This window comes from Botryllus schlosseri, chromosome 4 (genome assembly GCF_051294905.1).
Source record: "Botryllus schlosseri isolate E-star chromosome 4, Bs_hap1, whole genome shotgun sequence".
NCBI classification, from domain to species: Eukaryota; Metazoa; Chordata; class Ascidiacea; order Stolidobranchia; family Styelidae; genus Botryllus; species Botryllus schlosseri.
The window spans coordinates 7,216,381-7,239,285 of NC_137239.1; the positions used below are offsets into that span (position 1 = coordinate 7,216,381).

The window sequence follows — 22,905 nt, forward strand, 5'->3', positions numbered from 1 at the left end:
TTGATAGCTGGTGTCGATCAGAGTTGGATCAATCGTAATTTGTAATTGAGCTGAATGTAATTAATTACATTTTTTCATGTAATTGTAATTGTAATTTGATCAAAATTTAGCTCAATTACGATCTCAATTACATTTTCATGGAAAACTGACAATCTCAACATAAAATAATCATTTATTCAATTATTTATTCGTCGCACCAGTGAAAATCCGGTACGAACCAGGATGAAGACGAGGGGCCTTAAGACCTAAGTAAACAGTCACGACATGTAATAATTAGCCTATTTACATCGGTGTTCTATGCGTGCTGCGTTATAACTAGATAATTCAGTCACGCTAAACTGTTTCCCATACTTCAGTAGCAACAGAAAACTTTATGAATTACAATAAAGGCTAAACCAGTTGATCTCAAACTGAGGCGTGCCCTTGACGGCGTGAAAGCATCTGAACGGGGCACGAGGCTCCAGCGAGCCGAAATCTTTCCCGCGCTTTGTCCGATTCACCTCCGTTTTATGGTTATTGTGCGGTGTGTAGTCTGAATTTCGTATTGGAGAGTTGTCTCCTCTACAGTCATAACCTTCCATACCATCAAACTATATGTAAGGATTGCTAACTTTCTGGTTTCATTGTGTGCTATGACGATAAGGGGGGCACGAAATATTCACTGTCATAAAGGGAGGCGCGTCTAAAAAAGTTAGAGAACCAGTAGGCTAAACTAAATCCTAATGTTTCAAAAATGGATGAACAGCAAATAAACTCTTCTGAAACCTGTGTTGGACCATTTCCTACACCACGGTCAAAGTTTTTTTTTTTAATTGACCGGTTCCGAGGCTTGTTGCAACAATAGCAAAAAAAAATCAAGTTTCCAACCAAGGCTTCATCAAACTTGATCACGCATTTGTAGAGATGTTATCCCAATCTTACCTCCAATCTTGGCCAAATTTACTGGGGCCAGAAACTTTTCGCAACCTAATGTACATCAAATGCAATCTAACAGTTTCCGAGCGAGTGAAAATGTAAATGCGAACCAAAATATTGTAATTCTTAGTTATCAGGAGGTTCCTTCCTTTTGCATTTATTTTAATTTTACGCACCTTATCGGTATCATCCTTATCGTTGACGCCTTACCAATTACATTTAATTATCGTGACTCAGCTCTGAGTAGCCTAATCGTTTGAATACATTTCATTGACTGTCCTGTAGCCTATTCGCTGTTGGTCGCTCAAATCTTTGGGTCTTAACAGTCGCTTGAAACATTTTTCTGTGCTTGTAGTTTTCAGTGCTCATGATTAGGAATAGTTCGAATACGTTCGAGTTTTTTTTAATTAGAGGGTATTCTACATATCAGGAATGAAACATGAATAGCTTGAGATTGTTGCCAATTACGTCGCTACGGTTGTCAAAGAATACCACTTTACTGAATCAATTACCTGTTTAAAAGTAATTGTAATTGTAATTATAATTGTAAAGAATTACATGTTTAACAGTAATTGTAATTGTAATTGTAATTGGATATTTTTAGTATTGAGTAATTGTAATTGTAATGTAATTGAAACATGCAAGGAAGTAATTGTAATTGTAATTGTAATTGAATTAAAATATTGTAATTGATCCAACTCTGGTGTCGATACCTTCTATAGTCGCGTTAAGTGTGAGCACACATTACCATGCAGCCTCTCCTTTACCTGCACGGGTAGGGAGATGTGGTACCGATGGATCACTGGGACCGAAAATACTTTGAAAATTCTCTATGATAATTCCATGACTACACTCCGTGAACTTGTCCACAATTGCTTGCTGGCAAAATCTTTCCTCACATACAAAAAAATTCGACGTGCGCGAGCTATGGGGTCTCTCACAGATGTTTTTTTGTTTTGGGGGGTGTAAAGTAAATTTATATCGACGTATACATTTTACTTTGTAACCTTCAACACGAACAAACCAGCAATCATTTTTATTGTGAAGTGCAGGGCTTGTATCAGGCTATATAATGGCACCTATTATTTTTTTCAGTACTTTCCTTGAGTGGAATTTTGTTCGATTCATGTATAAAATTCCTGAGGTGGGGACCGATGATACAATAGGCAAATCAAGCAAAATAATCAAGCATACTAATCATAAAACAAATGAACCATGCCTACGTACAGAAAATCTTTATGTAATAATTGCATATGATGTTTTATCGCTATAACGAGGTTTTTGGAAGTCACACTGTCGATTTTCGGCCAATATGTATGTACTCTCAAATTTATAAGTCCGAGCCTAAATCGAAACCTGATTTTATGACAACATTTGAGTTAATATTTATTCTATTTCTTGACGGTTGCGATCAAACATTCTTCTTTGGCTTACTGTGGCTTAGATTATAATACTGAGCAAGAAAAGTTGTCACATCTGAGGTATTTCGGGTATATGTGTCATAGGTCCCCGGGTCGTGTGCCATTGGACCCACCGGGTGGGGACCGATGACACGTTCGAGCAAAAAATTTTGAACGTCCATAAATATGTTTTGAAAAGACGGATATTCATGTATATGTGCGCGATAGGTAGAGCTTGTATCAAAGTGCTGAGCCAGCAAAAGACCTGCTGTTTTCTGCTGAACATTTTGGGGCCAGCGATCATTTTCCAATTTTTGATCCATCGGTACCACATCTCCTCTACGACTTGGTCCGCGAATGCAGCAGGTAAAATGTTGATGAAAGGTTTGCAGCAGGAGCGTCGAATTAAAGTTGGGTTGCGGTCCGGATCCAAACCTTTATTAGATAGCTTGCGGGCCGGACCAGTCATATGATTCCAAAATGTCACCACCGAATCCTTACATAGGCTCCTCCTTGCCTAAGCGGTGTCTTACAAAAAGCCTAGAGGTAGGCCGTGGTATAAGTCGGCAGTTACGGGAAAAATGAACAATATCGGCCTGGTGTAAATGACCATAGTAGTCGACAAACACCATGAATACCACAAACAAACAAACCAAATCCTTACCTTCGTTTGTAATTGGAATGGTCTATTACCAAGCTTAGGCCTATCTAGCCCTTGTCAGGAATATAGGAGATTCAACTAAACGATGACGTTGGAATTTGGTTTATCATTTTCCAGTCACCTTTCGGATTTCTCTTAATGCCGGAGACCTTTTCCGTCAGAACTAATACAGAGGTATCATTGCCGCGACGCCAGCTGAGCACTCACTCTCGCCGCGCAGCCATCATTTGCTCATAAACTACGCAGTATTGTTGCGTCACTATGCCACTCTCCAAAATTCTAGGCTGATTGTGGGGTCTCCAGGGCCTAGAGCGAAATAAAATTTATATTTTCGAAATCAGTACAGCGGCAGCTTTCGATTGATACCCGTTTTATCAAATTTGATGCTCGGCAAGCCGGTCGAAAATCACCGTCAGATTGCCTTCAGTTGAATGGAAAGTGTGAGGTGGATCAATTTCACTGAGCCGTGAGATTTGCTTGTGTCGGCATCATATAGGACACTATGGTTGAACTGACGACAATATCGAGGGATGTAGTCATTCCATAGTGTACTATATGGTGTCGACACAAGCAAATCGCACGGTTCAATGAGATTGTATCACGTCACAGTTTCCATTTGGCTACAGGCAATTTGACGGTGATTTTTGACCGGCTTGCCGAGCATTAAATTTGATGAATTGGGTATCAATCGAAAGCTGACGCTGTACTGCTTGCGAAAATATAAATTTTATTCCACTCATGGCCCTGGAACCCCCACAATCAGCCCCAAATTATTCATTGTCGAGTAGATCGGCAGTGTGACCCAACAATGCTGTCTGGCGAAACGAGAGACTAGCTCAAGAGCAAGGATGCGGCCGAGCGGCGAGAGTGGGATCAGCTGACGTCGCGGCAATAGCAATGTGCAACCGCGCCACAGAGAAACGCTGCGCTGTTGATACTTTTTCTATGCGCTTCGGTACAAGCGAGCACACAACAGCCTTTCCTGGACTTGTAAGGGTAGAACTGGGTCCACAGAATGTATTAGGGCCCTACCAATTTTCGCGCAATATCCTTCAGCTGATAGAGATATGTAGGCTACGTCTAAGTAGTCTACATTGGATATGTCAGATTATTATGATATCGATTGCCTTAGCCCGCTTGTTGCGTAGGGCTCCAGAGACACGTCGCGCTGTTGATGGCGGGTGTTGATACTTTCTATAGTCGCTTTTATGGTTAAGTGTGAGCAAGGAGCATGAGCATACATTACAAGCTTTTATTTGATCCGTATGGGTAGGACTTGGTCCGCGAATGCAGCAGGTAAAATGTTGATTGTTGAATAAAGTTTAACAGCAGGAGTGTCGAATTTAACTGGTATCGCTGTCCGGATTCAATCCGTTACTAGAAAGTTTGCGGGCCATGCCTGCCAAATGATTCCAAAATGTTACCACCAAATTCATACCTTTGTTTTTCACTGGAATATATCTGATATCACTATAAACGTTGACGTTGGAATTTGGTTTAGCATTTTTCAGCCATCAAACAGTTTTTTTGAATGCCGGGGACCTTTTGCGTCAAAAGTAATACAGTGGTATCACAGATATTTGAATTATATTCATTCAGTAGCCTGTATATATATTCCTAATGTAACTTACGTAAAACGGATTTGCATTATTTTTTTCGCATCTGTGAATAACTGAATGTCCATTGTCCATTCGGCCCAACAGAGTTTGCACTTTTTCGCCTTCTCGGAATTTGGCAGGGTCACCGACGTGGTGCTTATGGGGACTAGAGTGAAAACTCAACACTGTAGTTGTATTACTACAATATGATGTATTTACATTATCTAAATTTGCTGTCTTGAGTGAATCTTATTACTTGAAAGTATATTTATCTTGCTAGAAATATCTCTATCAGCTGAAGGATAATGCGCGAAAATTGGTAGGGCCCTAATACATTCCGTGGACCCAGTTCTACCCTTACAAATCAAGGAAAGGCTGGTGTGTGCTCGCTTGTACCGAAGCGCTTAGAAAAAGTATCAACAGCGCAGCGTATTTCTCTGTGGCGCGGTTGCACATTGCTATTGCCGCGACGTCAGCTGATCCCACTCTCGCCGCTCGGCCGCATCCTTGCTCTTGAGCTAGTCTCTCGTTTCGCCAGACAGCATTGTTGCGTCACACTGCCAATCTACTCGACAATGAATAATTTGGTGCTGATTGTGGGGGTTCCAGGGTCATGAGTGGAATAAAATTTATATTTTCGCAAGCAGTACAGCGTCAGCTTTCGATTGATACCCGATTCATCAAATTTAATGCTCGGCAAGTCGGTCAAAAATCACCGTCAAATTGCCTGTAGCCAAATGGAAACTGTGACGTGATACAATCTCATTGAACCGTGCGATTTGCTTGTGTCGACACCATATAGGACACTATGGTCATTCCATATCGTATAAGTCGTAGTGCGAAGCATACAACGGAGCCGGATTGGATATCCGGCCGGATGTTTTCAATTTTGGTCGGACTGGATCGGAGCCGCATCAGTACATTTTTGATATGGCCAGAATCTTTAGGTATAAGTATGACTTTTCTAACTTCCAACCAACCACACGCTACTAACCGCCAAGCCAGTGCTGAAATAAACGAGCCATATTTATAAATTCACGGAACCACCGTAACGTGTAGAGCCATTTCCGGCCGAATTTTTTCATTTGTGGCCGGAGCCAGATCAGTACTTTTTCCTGATGAAAATGAAATACAATGGAAGACAGGAAGTTGTCGAAACGACTTGGAGTAGTCGTAGGAATCAGGCACCCACCTTGGCCTAGGCCATGTAAAGAGGAGGCATCCACACGTCATGAAAAGTTAATGAAGATAGTATCGAAAAAAGCAAGCGACAAAAAAATAGGGTGGCATGTCATTGAAGACAATATAAATAGGTCAGGTCGTGGTCCGGTAATTTTGAGGACGGACTAGCGTTTATTTAGTAGTAATTGCTTGCATTTCGACTGGAACGTGGACTACGACTATCGGATGGCCGGCGGGAAACCGTTCCACACGTCAGGTCCGGCATATTTGGAAGAGCGATGATCTTTTCAATCGATCATATTATATTCGGACCAATGACTATAGCTATCAAAATAAATAGGTAAGATTACGCTTCGTAACAAGTTGTTCATATCAGCGGTACGCAAATTGTAAATTACATTCCTCCTGTGATGTCATATACAGATCCTTCTCTGTCGGTTCCTTTTGTGGTTGAACAAAGTGGATTTAGCATGTGTTCAGCTTACGATATCTGTCTATATTGATTCTTTAGAAAGCAGTCGCGATAGCTCTGTTATTTTGAATTGGCACTTTCTGCGAGATGATTACAAATAGCGCACCCTATACGTAATTGCGCAGGCGCAGGCAGGGAGTATCAGGGGGGGTCGATTTGAGAGTCACTGTGTTAGATCTTGGTTCAGTAACCTCGATCTCCGATTAGTATTTAGCATTTCTTATTCGTTGCACTGTTGCAGCCATGCTCATCTTTATTTCGATTAGGCCAGGAGTTGCCAACCAGCGAACATGCGGCCGCAAATAGCTGTACAACAATAATTTTGCGACGGTGCACACTAGGGTTGTTCAGATTTGAAAAATTGTCAGGAAACTTCGATGCTTGTGACCCAAATGAAGGTTTAGTATATAAAATCACTTTTATGAGCAATTTTGGTCACCTTCGTCGTGATCTTCTATCCCCGAAAACCCCCTAAAGATCCACGGGGCAATTCTCCTTACTACTGGATATGCAATGCTGACCACGTCACCGGTTTATGGCTTTTGTGACGTTATCAGTTGGAAACGGCCGTGTAGAGCTGACATATTGCAATAAAATAGCCATGATTTCAAAATTATACTTAACTGCAGTCCCATAAAGGCCACATGCGTAACGATTTCACTCTGCACAACCTGTCTATCATGCTCATGGGAATCATGTATTGGTTGCACCATTGACATCGGCTTGTTTTGGATCGTACATTGAAGAAGCGCCGTTGGGTTGCAATTCGTGAACAAATACTGATATTCCCAGCTAGTTTTCATCCATAAGATATTATTCAAAGGTATGTAATGTCAGTAATACTTTTCTCAACTTCAAATCATCTGTAAAATACCGAATTATCTTACTTTATGGTAGACTGCAATATAGTTGAAGAAGACTGCCTGAAACAATGCATCAACACAATGTTCAGCGCTTGCCTTATAGTAGGCTTACTATATTTTGGAAATCAAAAAAGAGGACACTTTTTCAGAAATTTGCAACATGCAAAACCGGAGTGAAATTCTCAAATAGCGGTTCATTTTTCCCACTTTGTGATCGGTTAAAAAAAAAAAAAAAAAAAAAAAAGGTCATCACTTCTGCTCAGAGCTCAAAATAACGTTTTTTACTCCACATTGTCAGGTTGATGACTAAAAAAAAAAAAAGGTCTTCACTTCTGCTCAGAGCTGAAATCACCGTTTTTCACTCCGAAATACCCGCCGGAGCTTCACTTCTGTGCTAATATGCGGCATATCACTCGCAATTTGCTCTAAATCTGCCTAAATTTTCAAAAAAGGGGACAAAATCTCAAAAAAGAGGACAAAAGGGCGTCCTCCGAGGACACTTTCAAAAAAGTCAAAAAAGAGGACAAATCCTCTTAAAAGAGGACGTATGGTAAGCCTACTTATAGATATTCTTGTCATATTCCATACGTGGTCAACCTCTTCAACAGTTAGAAGGACACAGTCCTGCGTTGTGGTAGTTCCGGGACAATTTTCTTTCAGATATGGCGGGTGTAGTAGAACCTCATCTAAAGTCGGTTACTTGGAGTGACTAATACACTCAGATAAATATCCCTCCGAATAGTGACCAGAATATCAGACCAAATAGTGGGCAGACCTGAATCTTGTTCATGGTTGGTTCGCAAAACCCATATCCGCTTTGTTTCAGACTTTCTTCTGCAACTAAATTGCAGTCTACCATAAAATAAGATAACTCGGTATTTTACAGATGATTTGAAGTTGAGAAAAGTATTACTGACCTTACATACCTTGGAATAATATCTTATGGCTGAAAACTAGCTGGGAATATCAGTATTTGTTCACGAATTGCAACCCAACGGCGCTTCTTCAATGTACGATCCAAAACAAGCCGATGTCAATGGTGCAACCGATACATGATTCCCATGAGCATGATAGACAGTTTGTGCAGAGTGAAACCGTTATGCATGTGGCCTTTATGGGACTGCATTTAAGTACAATTTTGAAATCATGGCTATTTTATTGCAATATATCAACTCTACACAGCCGTTTTCAACTGATAACGTCACAAAAGTTATAAACCGGTGACGTGGTCAACACTGCATATCCAGTAGTAAGGAGAATTGCCCCGTGGATCTTTGGGGGTTTTCGGGGATAGAAGATCACGACGAAGATGACCAAAATGCTCATAAAAGTGTTTTTATGTACTAAACCTTCATTTGGGTCACAAGCATCGAAGTTTCCTGACAATTTTTCAAATATGAACAACCCTAGTGCACACATAATCAAATTATAGCGGCAGTCAATATGCAATTTGTTCCAACGAAGTGTTTAACAAATATTTGCGAAATTTTAATTCAATTTGAAAAATTTATTTATGCTTATCACGATTCAGGGTGACTGGGATTTCTTTTTTTTAATATAATAGGCTCCTTGTATTGTGAACCCACCGTACAAATGGGAGAGGATAAGGATTCGCCCCATAACGAAATACCAAGTTAGAATCTTGTTCGTCTCACGAATGAACGTTTTTCTCTTACGTTTGAGTGATTCCAATAAATTTTGACCACACCGGCAATACTGATGGTATTTCAAGAAATAACATCCTACAATATAGTGGTTAATAAAAAGTGGAAGTGCATCATCAATGATTTTGTGCCCAAAATAATCAAATACATCCCTCTATCAGCTCTGCAGGTTAATCACATGGGCTGAGAATGGGTTCAAATTTGACAGTAATGTATATGTGAAACTACTAATATTATCGTCGAAATTCGCGTAGAGATTGAAAAATAAATGCGCCCAGCGCGACTGGAAGGCGATCCCAATTGATTTTCCTAACATTTATACTTGGCCTGAGCGGTGATGAAGACTCGTCGCTGAGACGTGGCCCTATATGTTATCGTTATATGTCCGTAAATTGCAACGTTGAACAACTCCCATGAATTAGGCTTACTACGGAATCTGTGTCAACGGTGTGCGAGTTTTCCGTAAACGTTAAGAGGGAGTACCACAATGAAAAGGTTGGAAGAGGACCGTCCTACGCTATATTCATGTGCAGTAGTTGTTGCGAATGGGACCAAAGCAGAAATTCGACATTTTGGTGTTGTAGCTGTGAATTGTACCTTTACGATATCTCGCAACACAAAACGAACGATAAAAATTATGTGGGATGTACAAGTTACAACTGACCGCGAAATCATGAGCAACCTCCCAGATATGGTAATCAAACTAAAAAATAAAAGAGTATGCTTATTCGTTGAGCTGACCGTCCCATCTGATCACAACATACTACAAAAAGAATCAGAAAAACAATCGAAATACACACACCTCACAGTGGAATGTCAGAATATGTGGCGATGCAAAATAAATATTTAACCGGTCGTCATTGGCGCTTCATGGGTCGTTAGCAAAAACTCATGAGAAATATCCAACAGATTCCGGGAAACGTTCGATTAGACATCATCTAAACGATCGCGTTATTGCGCACTGTGCCTATTCTTCTTGAATGCACCAGTGGAGTAAAATTACATTTGTGCGCGTAAATCAAGGCGCAATTCCTGTAATTTCGATTCTTCATTTTCAATCATCTCTACCTCTGCTCGGCAACGCTTGCGAATTCTTCATCTACCGCAATTCCGTAATTCTGTATTACTGAAATTTCTAAAATTCACTCCAATCCCGCTATTCTCCTTTGCGGGCAGGTTGCTCCCCGGATTATATCTGTATTTAACAGTTTCACCGATAATAAAGAAAAATATTAACATAACAATATGTGCATATTCATTCAGATCAATTTTCTGCGTTCAACGGATCGTCGGTAGCATTTCTTCTGTAGTTACAACGAATGATCAGCTTGCTTTCTCGCATATAACTCCATAAATTGAGTTTGATTTTAGGGTATTCAATATACCGACATTTAAACGACCGTCCGTTCTTACTGCTATGGCCTTGTAATTGTATGTCGACGTATGATTTGGAATTCCTGGGTGTCATTTAAATTGGTTCGAATGCTTCTCCATTCCCGATCGGTACAGCAGAGTTGAAGTCTGATATGGTTTTTACATATACAAGGTCACCTCGTTGATGTTATTATTGAACTGCTACAAATTTTCAAGTTAGATAGTGATAAAGATCCGAATACATTGTATCGTGACTTTCTTTGCTCTTCTTATATTTACTCGCGACACGGAAAATGAGGAAAAGAATAGAACACAAATAGGAGCAGCGTATTATATGGTTGTGCTCTAATGTGCCTCCTCACTATCCAAGCCATCAGGTGGGAGTATTAAAACAAACATATGGATTTTGTACCCCTTCGTCCAACTAGAGCAGTGGTTCTCTACCTTTTTGTCATCGCAGACCTCGCGTACCCCTCAAAGTTGTGGTTCAAATTTAGCTCAATTATAGAGCAACCGCACTCTGCCTCGTGCATATCAGTGATAAAAAACAACGAAAGGTCTTTCCTGAAAATAACATCAGACTGGATATGTGGCAATCCGGTTTTCTTTTTGTATTTCGAATTCTGTAGCTACATTCCTTGAAATACGTGGTCGTGACTTGTACATCCGTCCTTCGATTATATATAAACGATCGCCACATATATGAGTAGTTCTAGTTGTGGTTCTAGTGGCACACTTGAAAAAATATTAGTTGCGGAACAACTATAAAACACGTTTCGTCGTTTTGCGAGAAATGAGATACCGGTGTTCTGTTGGATGATGACTGTGCACGTGCAGCCATAGCTCGCTCAGAGCAATCACAGGTAATAGTGGCATAGCCAGCGGGTGGGTGTTGGGGGTCGAAACCTCTCCTATATCAAACTCGAAACCTTTTTTAATGTCTATTCAGTGTCTGATGTTACCAATAAAATAAAAATTGATGTGTTCCCTGCCCAGGATAATGAAAGCCAGTCCTGTCCTGTCCCCAACCTTTGTTGACTTGGGAATCCCTAAGTCCTGCATGGGCAACTATTTTTCTGAGCACGACAAGCAAGAAATACATTGGTGAGCTAACTCAAAATTTTGCGCTATATTATGCGTTTTTTTTAATTTCTAGTAAGTTCTAAATGGAAACCACTGAATTGCGTTGTTAACACAGGCTCTTGGGTGGATGTGTTACTATTAGACAATTAGGAAGTTAGAATATTGTTTATCCAACATAATTTTTCAAATCAAAGGTAAACAAGAACATTGTTAATCACACCAACCCCTAGACAGGTCCTTCTATCGAGACACTAAAATCTATGGGACGTTACAGCTTGTTCACTATCCGGGGCGATGTGTAGATTGGTTTACCCTTCCTGTATATTCGTAGTTTTACTTACAGGTTTTCCGAATTCGTATTCACGCAGCGTCATAGCCGAGTTACTGTCTGCTTATGTCATAATCCCGACTTAAATTAATCCATGTTATATCGACCTTATTTTGATCATAGATTACGCATACGTCGAACAGGCTACGTGACCACGGCGTACAAACAAACACTAAACAGCCTTCACAGCAGCGTTGGGATCAAGTCACTACCTTCGAGTCACGAGTCATTTCGAGTCATTGCACATTTTGACTCGAGTCAAGTCAAGTCAATCGATTTTCGAAGGTGACTCGAGTCAAGTCAAGTCAATCGATTTTTGGAGGTGACTCGAGTCAAGTCGAGTCAAGTCAAGTCAAGTCACGAGTCAAGTCACAATTCAAGTCAAGTTGCCTGTTCGAAGTACAAGGCATGCTTACGTCATTGCATTTTGCTAGCTGTCAGAAATAAAGATTGTTGGTCATTGATTCTGGACTCATGAACGAATATAGAGTTAAATATAAACGCAAGAAGGCACTTTATTGCTCACATATACGTAGAAATGCTAAACTACATAAGTAATAGCATAGCCTCGGATTATAGTTACCAGCCAAAATAGAGAATAGAGAAACGAATTGATAAGATGCAATACACTAACCAGTTACAAATTGATACAATTCGGGCCTGCGCTAATGGCTGTGGACTATATAAACTATATTATAATTCAATTTCAATAAAACGAGTTTGGTTAAGTTGAGAACAGAGAACAGAAATAGACATTTTGCTATTAAATTACTTTACTATAGTAGTTTACGACAGCGTAAGCTGTAAGCTTCGATCACTTCGTTTCCGATCAATATATTTGAGTGAGAACAATGGAGGTTTAGGAAAAAGCACAATCATTGAATGATTTGTCGCTCTCACGGGTTACACCAGCGTTTCGCGTACAATCCGAACATATGCAAGACACAATGATTTTTATCGACATCGATTGCTTGATGACTCGAAATTGACTCGTGAATTTTGCTCCGAGTCACGAGTCAATCCGCATTTCTGATACGCCGAGTCAAGTCAAGTCAAGTCATTTTAGCAAGGTGACTCGAGTCAAGTCAAGTCATACGAAAAAGGTGACTCGAGTCTGACTCGAGTCAAGTCATGACTCGAGTCATCCCAACACTGCTTCACAGTGAACGCAATTCCGGTTCAATTTATATTCCGCTTATGTTTTAGTACACATTTAAATCTATAATTCAAAATCCTAAGCAACTTTTCGCAGTCCTACATTCCCCCGGACCGTAGAATACCCAGGTGGGCCCTACGCTTATCTACAAGATTTAGTGGAACCCCTAATTTTCAGTGAGTCACAAAAACTAAAGTCTTCCACATTGCACACTAACAACACATTTAATACATTACTTACATTGAGCTCCCGGACCACCGGTCAAGAAACACTTATTATTGATTATTGAAGGTCGATAGCTCTAGTTTTAGTTCTAGTTTTAGTTGCGGATTTAAAAAATTGAGTAGTTCTAGATCTAGTTCTAGTTGCGCTTCCAGTACAGTTTGTACAAGTCTGGCTGACGGCGCTCAAAAATGTTGAAACTCACTGATATGAAACCACAGTGCTATACTCAGAACAATTTGCTGGAACAGCTATATATTCCTCTACCAGCGGAGACCCGCAAAAATATATGGTGGTCTGGTATTTGGATATTTATTTAGTGACGATGTCTAATGTTTACAGGTGATCATGAGGTAACACGCTACAACATATATATTGCGTGGAGGCATAAACTCGGCTGCTGAACCGTTTTATCAGTCATCTCACAATAATCCGGGTACGCGTATAGAAACTGTTCATTCGAGTTTTGGTTTATAGGGGATTTTCAATCCTATACCCGCTAGATCACCACGAAATTTCGAACGAATAGATTTATGGTGCTGTTACATATCCTACATGACGATAGTGACTATTCCCCTACACTGTAGCGTTGTGCGATCATGGGAGAAAAGTGAGTCAGTGTCTGAAATGTCGTCAGGATTAGTGAAAGATAATTGTGAAAATTTTCTATCGATGTTCGAGAAAGACTAATTTTTAACGTCTTTCACGCAAAAGCACGCAAATACAGCGGGAAAGGACTTGTGAGGCTTAGACGAGCTTAGCCTCAGTTATGATAGCGTAAATTCATCAAAACCAGCTTGGAATTTATATTTACTGGCATTAATCTAATGCTATAATATTCCACTGATTCTGAAATCCGTATTTTATATATCCATATACCTACCTTCAATCGTTGATATGTAGTAACTTCGCTTGTGCATGCGGGTTTAAAGTGCAAATATGTCCATCAATCATGAAACTCATTGAACATTGTAGAGTCCACAGCATATTTTTGACGAGAATCCGGCTCTGCATGTAAAAACTCCTTACTCGATGTTATTGTGGTAGGGGGATGATGAACCCCTCCCTATGGATCTCAATGAAATTTGGTACTGATTGAGTTGTAGTGCTGTCACATACCTCGTGTAGTTCTGGGTGTTAAAAGTCTTCTACATAATCGTTTATTCAAATATTGCATGTCTACCTAATCCCGTTTAAAGACCCATCGACTACCGAGGACCTTTCATTTTGAATTAACTACCACAGCATATCTGAAAACGGTGGTATGCTTTGTATACTTGGATAGGACATTTCTGAAACTTTCAAATTTTATGCTACGTTGAACAAATCTCGGCCATTTCTGGATTTGGACTTGGATGTAGGCATGCTGCGACGAAATTAGTTATGGGGTCGGAAATGAACTTGGATTATCCAATCTGAAATCTTAATACCGATATTCTCAGGGTTATATCCACGCGGCTCGACTTAGATACTTCCCACTTTCCGTATATAGATCCAAGCAATGTCTGGCATATTTGCTCGTGTTTAATTATTAACTAGTACCTGTATCTGTATCAGTCTTCCCAATTCAAGGTTTGGTGAGTTGGCTAACAATATGACATTCGCAGCGCAGTTAAACATTGCGCCATCGCCTTTGCAAACCGTCGGTATCGTGGAGTTGCGACAATAAACAAGTAGTGTAGTGGGAAATATTTCACTTACTCATGTCATGCAATGTATTTCCATTCCCCTTCCCTTCATGTAAGGTATTTTCCCTACATACCTACTATGGCATCTGGATATGTTAAGTTGATTCTTACGTAGGCTGCGAACAAATAATGTTGATGAAATATGAAATAACAAGTTTAGGATACTGACATTCTCCTTTCTGATGGCGGGGAAGACCTGACTTCGATTCCCGATCGGTCAAGGATTTATACTATTTTGAGTAATTTTGTTCACCATGATCTCAGTCTGTGTAATCGTAAATAACAAGCTAATTAGGGAGAATTTATTTAAATAAAGTTAACACATCGATACGGAAAGAAACACCCCAGTACAAGCAAACGCGTAAAATATATGTTCAGTACGGGTTTATTGCTGCGATAGGTATATAGTGAATCCAGTCGGAAGCAGTGGATCGTAAAGCTACCTTCCAGGAGAAAAGGAAGAGAAGCTCAAATTATTTACGAAACCACCCTTTTTCACAAGATAATTGGATGTAATTTTATTTGATGCAACTTTTTTTCTCTCGTAAATATTTCATCATCTTTTCAATGCGCTCCAAGCTGACACAATCTGGGAACTAATCGTCTAACTAGATGGATGTAAAAATTACTTGACACATAATTACCCCTATGTTCATTAGATTCATTAGCTATATTAGACAAAATAAGGCACTCAAATCGTTCGTGCAGGCGGTTTGGATCGTGATCAATACTGCGTGACCTGTAATGGCTGGGATTGAAGGACTTCTCGATTGTCCGGTGTGTTTGGATCGTTTCAAGGAACCTAAATTATTACCTTGTCAGCACACCTACTGTTTAAGACCGTGCCTGCAAAATCTCGTCCGGAATAACAGGTTGCTTTTAATTTTATATGTACCCGCATTAGTGCCATACTCCGATTCTGAGATTCAACGATCATGGTTCTAAATTTCAAGTCGACCATTTTTATAGTGATCTAAGTCTAAGTATATCCGAGGGGGAATCCAATCCCTACACCCCCACTTCTGCCACAGGCCAAATCACAAAATGTGAAACTGCATTCCCATTATTGGAGCCGTATCGTTCCCGCACCGTACCGTTTCGTATCTTCGAATCCCATTATTTCGGATCATGCGGGTAATTGCGGTCGGCTAATACCAGTGAACGTGTTGTTATGATGGCAATTTGTTTAGACAGGGCCGGCCAACCCGTGGCCCGCGAGAAGGTTTTGAGTGGCCCGCGAGGTAATTTCCGAAATTTCTAATATCATCAAAAATGGATTGCACAGATTTTGAGCTTGCATGGTCAACCAACAATTTGATTAGTCAGGCCGCAATACTTGAGATGTGATGACTAAAATATCAGTAGTAACGCATTGACAGATCCATCAGCCATTCACATATTGGTATATCTTCGTACACTACAATAGAGCAGAATAATTTGCGATAGATTTATCAAAGGCAAAAATTTTCTACAAGCTAAGCGCAATATGTTGTCACTCGATTTCTTGTTTTAATATTGTTGCCTTTTTGCGAAAATGGAAGAACACCTAATGTATCAGATTGAGTCTAACTATATTCGCAATTACGAGACAAAGTGTCGTTCAACATTTGCGACCTTGGCACCTTGCGTTTGCGCTCGCAGTAAGACCGTCTACCATGAAACCTAGGCACGAAATGATTGGCGCATGTTGGTCACAGCTTTCGATATCGATATGATTATGTCCATGCGCCAAATAGCTCAGTCCTCGCAAACTTAGCCCAGTGATATACAGCAGGCCCGCAATATAGTCAAGTGACAATATTATTGACCTATGATAGTGGCCCGCGCAAAAGTTCGTCAATCGAATGTGGCCCTTTGACCGAAAAGGTTGGCCAGCCCTTGTTTAGAATTATCATACAATCTTTGGAAATTCAAATGGTGCAGTTATCCTTCGTATAAGGTGATTCACATTTTCACCATTTATGGTAGAATGCTAATCCCCCATATAATATCGTGATGATTTTCACCTTAACCTTTCAGCCCAGCAAACCCATACCGTCGCGATATGCAATGTTGGAGAATGCAAATCCCGATAAAATATAGAACTATTACACTTTTCAATGCATTTATTCAGTTTAGTTCATCATACGTACACGCTAAAGCTCCAGTGAAAGTCGGTGAACGATTACTAATTGTTGAATGAATATGCTTCAAGGAGGTTGAATTACGATTGTGATGGCAGTCCTACAGGAAATGATGCGAGTGATATCTAATGGGAACAAATAAATGTAAGCATTCATATGAAATCAGTCATCAATGTTTTAAAATCAGTAAAAAATGTATTGGCCAATAAAAAATTTCTAGCATATGTGCACCATGCACATTCACCATTTCCTTATCATTATCTAACCAGCAGTATTCGCATTGGCAATAAATTTGATATCTAAAATTAGCTGGAGTATCAGCATTAGAAGTTGAGCTGGCCTGGCATGCACGTTAACTTGTCAATGATCATTATTTATTGTAACATGTAGTTGTTTTAACCAGGGCGCCGTATGGTATGGTATGGATGTGTGGGATGGTATGGAACGAAATTTCGGTATGGAATATAGGAAAGTAAAACTATTGTATGGTATGGAAATTTCCCAAGAATGGTATTTCCATACTTTTATACTTTTTCAATACTTTGACAGTTTTGTCGGAATCATGACAATGATCCTACTTTCGATTTGTCTAATTGATTGCATACCTTAGCAAATCACTCACTGTCGGTGTCCAAATCTCAAATTAAGATTCATGACTTATGCCCACCGGGTCGACATTTATTTGAAGACAAAAAAGTTGCGCAGCGCGCATATGAAGGAAATAATATTATCAATGGTTATTCCAATCTAAATATTGATATTCGACCGCTGTCGCGTTACAACTTGTATTTCATGTATCATAACTTCGACTCCGTAAACTACCAAGGGAGTCTAAAAATCGATGACTCTGAAAATGTATAACTTACATGAATATTTTTATCAATTTGTTGAACTTGGAAATAATTATCTGCGCTTTGGTTGGATGATCATAACGCAATAGCAGTTTGATATAACTAGCATTGTCAAGACCGTAACTGCCGCACCCCAAACCTCTCAATTGGGGGAGGCGAGCCCGAAAGGGGCTCAAAATGATTTCGTGAATTAGCGTAAATTCGAGAATTTATTCATGCTAGGCGGGATTTAAAGTTTCCAAATATATTGATTATCGGGTACTCTTCCCCCAAGAAAAAATACGAATGATTTGGAAAAATGGACATTCCGGCGTCGTCCATTAGCGCGTCGCGACGCACCAAGTCATATAAAGTTTTATGCCATGCAACAGGCGACTCCAACAAGTGTGCCAGAACTATCCGCAGCGAGAAAACCTTGGCCGAACAGGACTGCCCTTGCGCTAACGGAAAACTTCTATATATATAGGCCTACATATATGTTTAATTGTCCATAGGCGCCTGAATGGCAGCGCCGAATGTTCTTGACCTGACAATCTGAACCCCACACGACAAATTCCATCCCGCGGGGAAATATTATTTCCAGTGAAGAAATACCAATTTTATATCGTGAGCGTCTTTTAGTTTAGTACGTTTGGGCGATCTCAATATCTTTTGACATAGCAGACTGGAGGTCACGAGATAAAATCATGTAACGAAGTCACTTTTGCAACGGGTTCGCCAGCCCGAAGATGGTGGCTTATATCTACCTTACTTAGCTTATAGCGGCTTATATCTACCATACGCAAGAATTGGTCAACAGCAGGAAGTATATCTGACCCATGGACTATTTGGCATTTACACATGTAAATTGACGCTACCTCGCTACAGTTGGAAATATTTCAAGCCTTTCCTATTTTTCTGTCGGCTTACACATACATTTTAAGGAGGCGTAAGATTGCGTTTACGGTTACAAGTTCACTGCTCATTAATTTTATTGCGTGCTATTCCATTCTGGGAGTCTTAACTTTCACCAATAGCAAATCTTTAAAAACAAAGTCTTATCAAATTTTATTGAAGGGAGCTATTTTAAAGGGTGGAAATATAGATTTCAGGTCGCGGGGAATAAAGAAAGTAAGGCTTGGAACCAATCTTCTAATTTCACAATACCTTTAGTTCATGTACTTTTGTCGATGTGCGTTACTACACTAGATTTACATGTCATTAGTTTCTGTTGTGATTTCCAAATAATCCCGTGGTAATATATTATGCGTTCCGTATTCGATGATTAGGCAACATGCATTGCTGACGACATATCACATAAAGAAACTGGGGATATCATTGGTGCATCAGGGCTGTTTAATTGGATAACTTCGTCCAAAATAATTACAATAAAAACGCCGGAACATCTCCACATATCAAAAATAGAATATCAATTAAGATGTTGGGCAAGCTGCGAAAGTATGGAAAAAGTATCAAATAAGGAATGGAAGAATGTTGCTATGGTATGGAAAATCCTTATATGGTATGGAACGATTGGGACGTGTATGGATTATGGAAAAGTGTCATTCCATTCCATACCATGCGCTGATTTCCACAAACGAATTTGTTAGCTATACTTCAGGAATCTAGACCAGATATGAGGAATGGAAGGTGGCACTGTCATTGATATTCTTTCAAACCATGTTGTTAAATATCCTTGTCGCAGCTCATATTAGAATAGCAGTCAATGTTTTTGTAGATTTTATGAGTCTATCCAAGTGCAGGCTCCGAGAATCGTATTCCAGAGTTAGATATTGGGGGAGGGGGGTGGAAGCCTCGAAGATTTAGTAGACCTACATGAGCTTATCAGACTTTAGATAATTATTACATCGACATCATTTTGTTACATCGGACACCAAAACAAAACAATAGAGTTATTTGTTTAAAACGATACTTGACAATTTTTATTCAACTGGACAAAATATATTTATAGTGACAACATCTGGTAAACATGACTATTTTCTTGATTGTTTTTCAACACTGGTTACACTGTGTGGTATACACGTCACACGATGAGAATTGTGCTTTATGAACTACCCACACGATTATATCCATTGATTGAAACTGAGCAGAAGTGGTCAGTAACAAAGTAGTTCTTCGTTTCCAAGTGCGTCAAGTAGATTATACCTACTTGCCCTACTTCTTAAAGAGGTTATGACTTTAGACTACTTCTACTTTTGCTTGACAGTTTTCGGTTTTTTGGTAAAATCATAGGCATCCAATGCATACATTTTACTTACTTGTAAATCGATTACGATGACTAATTTGACCACCTCTGAAACTGAAATACTTTGTCGCACACTTAATCTGAGCACCGCTATTGTCGGCTTGACCCTAATATCTGTATATCGATACATGGAGGGCTATCTGTAGCTATCGTGTTTTGTCACATTTAAGGTGACGTGAACATATCATAATGAGACACAATAGCATTGGACACTCGAGGATGGGGGTCAAATTTACGGTTAGGGTTGGGTTAGGTTTTGTACCTCACATAGCCTATACACCAGGGGCGGTCAACTTCTCTAATCGGCGGGCTTAACAACAGATAATTAGGTACCTGGCGGGTCGGATTCCTGAATCGATACATTGGTCGTGGATTTATAAACCAATACAAGGAATATATCGTACTTAATGTAAGCTTTAAGGTCCAAGCATAGAGACCAAAATCAGTATTCAAAGAATTTATTTTTGCAATATACTTCAATATTTCTTGAAGTGAATGAGACAGCTGTCAAAATTGTCCAACATATTCTTCTTCGTACTCTGGCTGCATGTTGGACGTAGAATTCCTTAGTAAATACTGCACTTGGGCATCAGTTAGACTGGATCGCGGCTTTGTCTTGTTAAAATTCTCATGGTCGCAAACGATGCATGTAGACCCGAATAGAACAATAGATTTCATGGCTAGCTCTCTCAAACTGACAAACTTGGATTCATTCAGTGACGCATAACCGAATAACACAAAGAATACAGGGAACTAAAGAATAACCTACAGTCACTATCATCTGACATAGTAAGCAATTAGTGTGGAAAGAATGATGTTAATTTTTGTCTTTGAACTTTTTGCGGCATATACACCGACTCAAGTTATACATACACACGATCTGTACATATGCATACCATGAGTGCATGATGTGCATATGCCGCTAGGCAAGGAAGGTGCAGATATAGCCTTGTAGGGCTTTCTAAGTCTTGCACCACCCCTCCATGCTATCCCAGTATCGCATGAGCGCCAAGCGGGGAAGACATTGGTACCAGTGTTACTAATCAGGTCTTTGGTCTGACCCGGCCGGGGATTGAACTCACGACCTACCGATCAAGAAGCCGGACGCTTCACCATTAAGCTATCTTGAACGGCATTGGGATTGCGGCAGAATGTGGCTGGTGGCCTCATTATCATGTAAGACAGAAAACTGACTTCGGGCCGCTCAAAATCTCATCACGGGCCGGATCAGGCCCACGGGCCGTATTTTGCCCGTCCCTGCCATAAACATAAGCTATATTCGTCGGTGGCAGCATACACCGACCGAAATTCGACGTCCCAAAGTCGTGCACAAATGGCCTGAAGTCGAAGGTGGCCAGGAAGTTGCTACTGGTAATAGATTTTCGCAGAAAATTACCGTTGCATGTACGCCGAAACCTTGGTTCTTGATTGGCCTGGGCGCTCAAACTTACTTCGCCGAAATCCATCTGACAATAAAACACCGTCATTCAGAGTCTGCTGTCCCGAATGTCGTGCTTGTCACAACCTCCCGCGTAATGGCGTCCAAGGCCTTCCATCAAATTTGATGGCAGTGAAACTGCTGGATTGTGCGGATCAACAGAAACCGAATCGAGAATGCAAGGTTGAAAAACTCGTGTAACATTGATGTATGGTGATCATAATGTATTTTCAAAATCAGGAATGTGAAATGGCAGCTGATGACGTGGACAAGTGCAACCACTGTGACGAGTTCCTGTGCAGAAGTTGCATTGAGCGCCATACACGCGTGTTGCAGCAAGAGTTGAGTCAATCTCTCAAGCAGGTGGGACCAAAAAATCCGCACCCCTCTGATCCAATGCCCAATGTCTGCGCCAATTTTAGGTCAAGCAACTCGACACCAAATTGGCAAAATCGTATTCTGATTTACGAAAGAGAGCCGAGAAGTTGGAAGACATTGGCTGGGATGTGAAACGTGAAATATCACAGGTGACTTCAAGGATATCATCCTTGTTTTCTTATTTCATCGATACATTTTCTGCAGTCGATAGAGCGCTCCATCTCGGAACTGCAGTCGCGAAGGGTATGTTTGTTTAAAGAAGTAGAGGCGATGGTTTCTATGGAAGCCGGGTATGTGCGAGTTCAGAGTATTCAGTTAGCGAATGCCGCAAGACAGGAAACAAAATGCGTTTGTAACGGCGTAGTTTAGAGTTTGTGTTTTGGATCTATTTGTACATATTCCAATCAACTAGAACAGTGTCTTCCACCTTCTTTGTGCGCCGTCCGCACTTATTTTTCAACTTCTGGCGCACAAACCATCCCAAAAGTTTTTTACAAAATGAAATAGGAAATACTTAGATAGGCTACTTCTTTCAGATATCCAACAAGTTTTGATTTCAACTAAAGCTCGCTAATACCCGTTTCGGCCAATCAAGGTTTTTGTTTTGTACAGGAAAGTCCAGTGGTTCCCAACCCTTTTTACTTCATTCCCCACTTCAGGTTTATTCCGAGCCTTCATTCCCTACTACCCAATACTTTTGTCATTGATTGTTTGAGTAGACTAAGTTAAAGCGGAGAAATTCAATAACGGTCGGGTAAACGGTGGGAGCAATGGGTAGGTATTCTCATGAATAAACACCTAAGAAACAACTCTTGGTCTCAAATAGATTATTGAAACCTGACATATTGTCTTCTGGGAGAGTGATCAATATATGCTGAGCTTAATAAGGTGTGTTCAGTCAAAAACGTATGGGAACCACCTGTCTGCCATATTCCAAACTTACGCATTTCCATGTGCAAATGTGGCGAACTCTTAAAACTGGAATTTTACCACTTTACAGTGAAAAAATCAAAATGAAACAGCTATAAAAAATTGTCCTTTAAGCCAACTTTTATTCGACATCCTACTCGCTTGAATATTTTGATAGGGTTTTGAACAATTCACATTCTAAATTGTGTAACGCTTGACCGATATCAGACCATTGATCAAGTTTCGCCTAAATTTAACTTTCAACTCTACACCGCATGACATTTATTGCCACATGGGAAGATAGATCATTAGACTAGATACTCAGAAAACCGAGTTTGTTTCAAATCTCAACTGT

At 40.1% G+C, this 22,905-nt stretch overlaps 2 protein-coding genes and 1 long non-coding RNA gene across 3 annotated transcripts in view; 2 read left to right on the forward strand and 1 right to left on the reverse strand.

The window, feature by feature from the left end:
• The window catches only part of LOC145437984 (uncharacterized), a gene marked incomplete at its 5' end in the record, with an annotated part of 459,138 nt that overhangs the window by 256,996 nt on the left and 179,237 nt on the right, over nucleotides 1-22,905 (forward strand). The window lies entirely within an intron of this gene.
• The window catches only part of LOC145438129 (uncharacterized), a 227,461-nt gene that overhangs the window by 69,608 nt on the left and 134,948 nt on the right, over nucleotides 1-22,905 (forward strand). The window lies entirely within an intron of this gene.
• LOC145438096 (uncharacterized) overlaps nucleotides 1-22,905 on the reverse strand; it is a 367,020-nt gene that overhangs the window by 13,743 nt on the left and 330,372 nt on the right. The window lies entirely within an intron of this gene.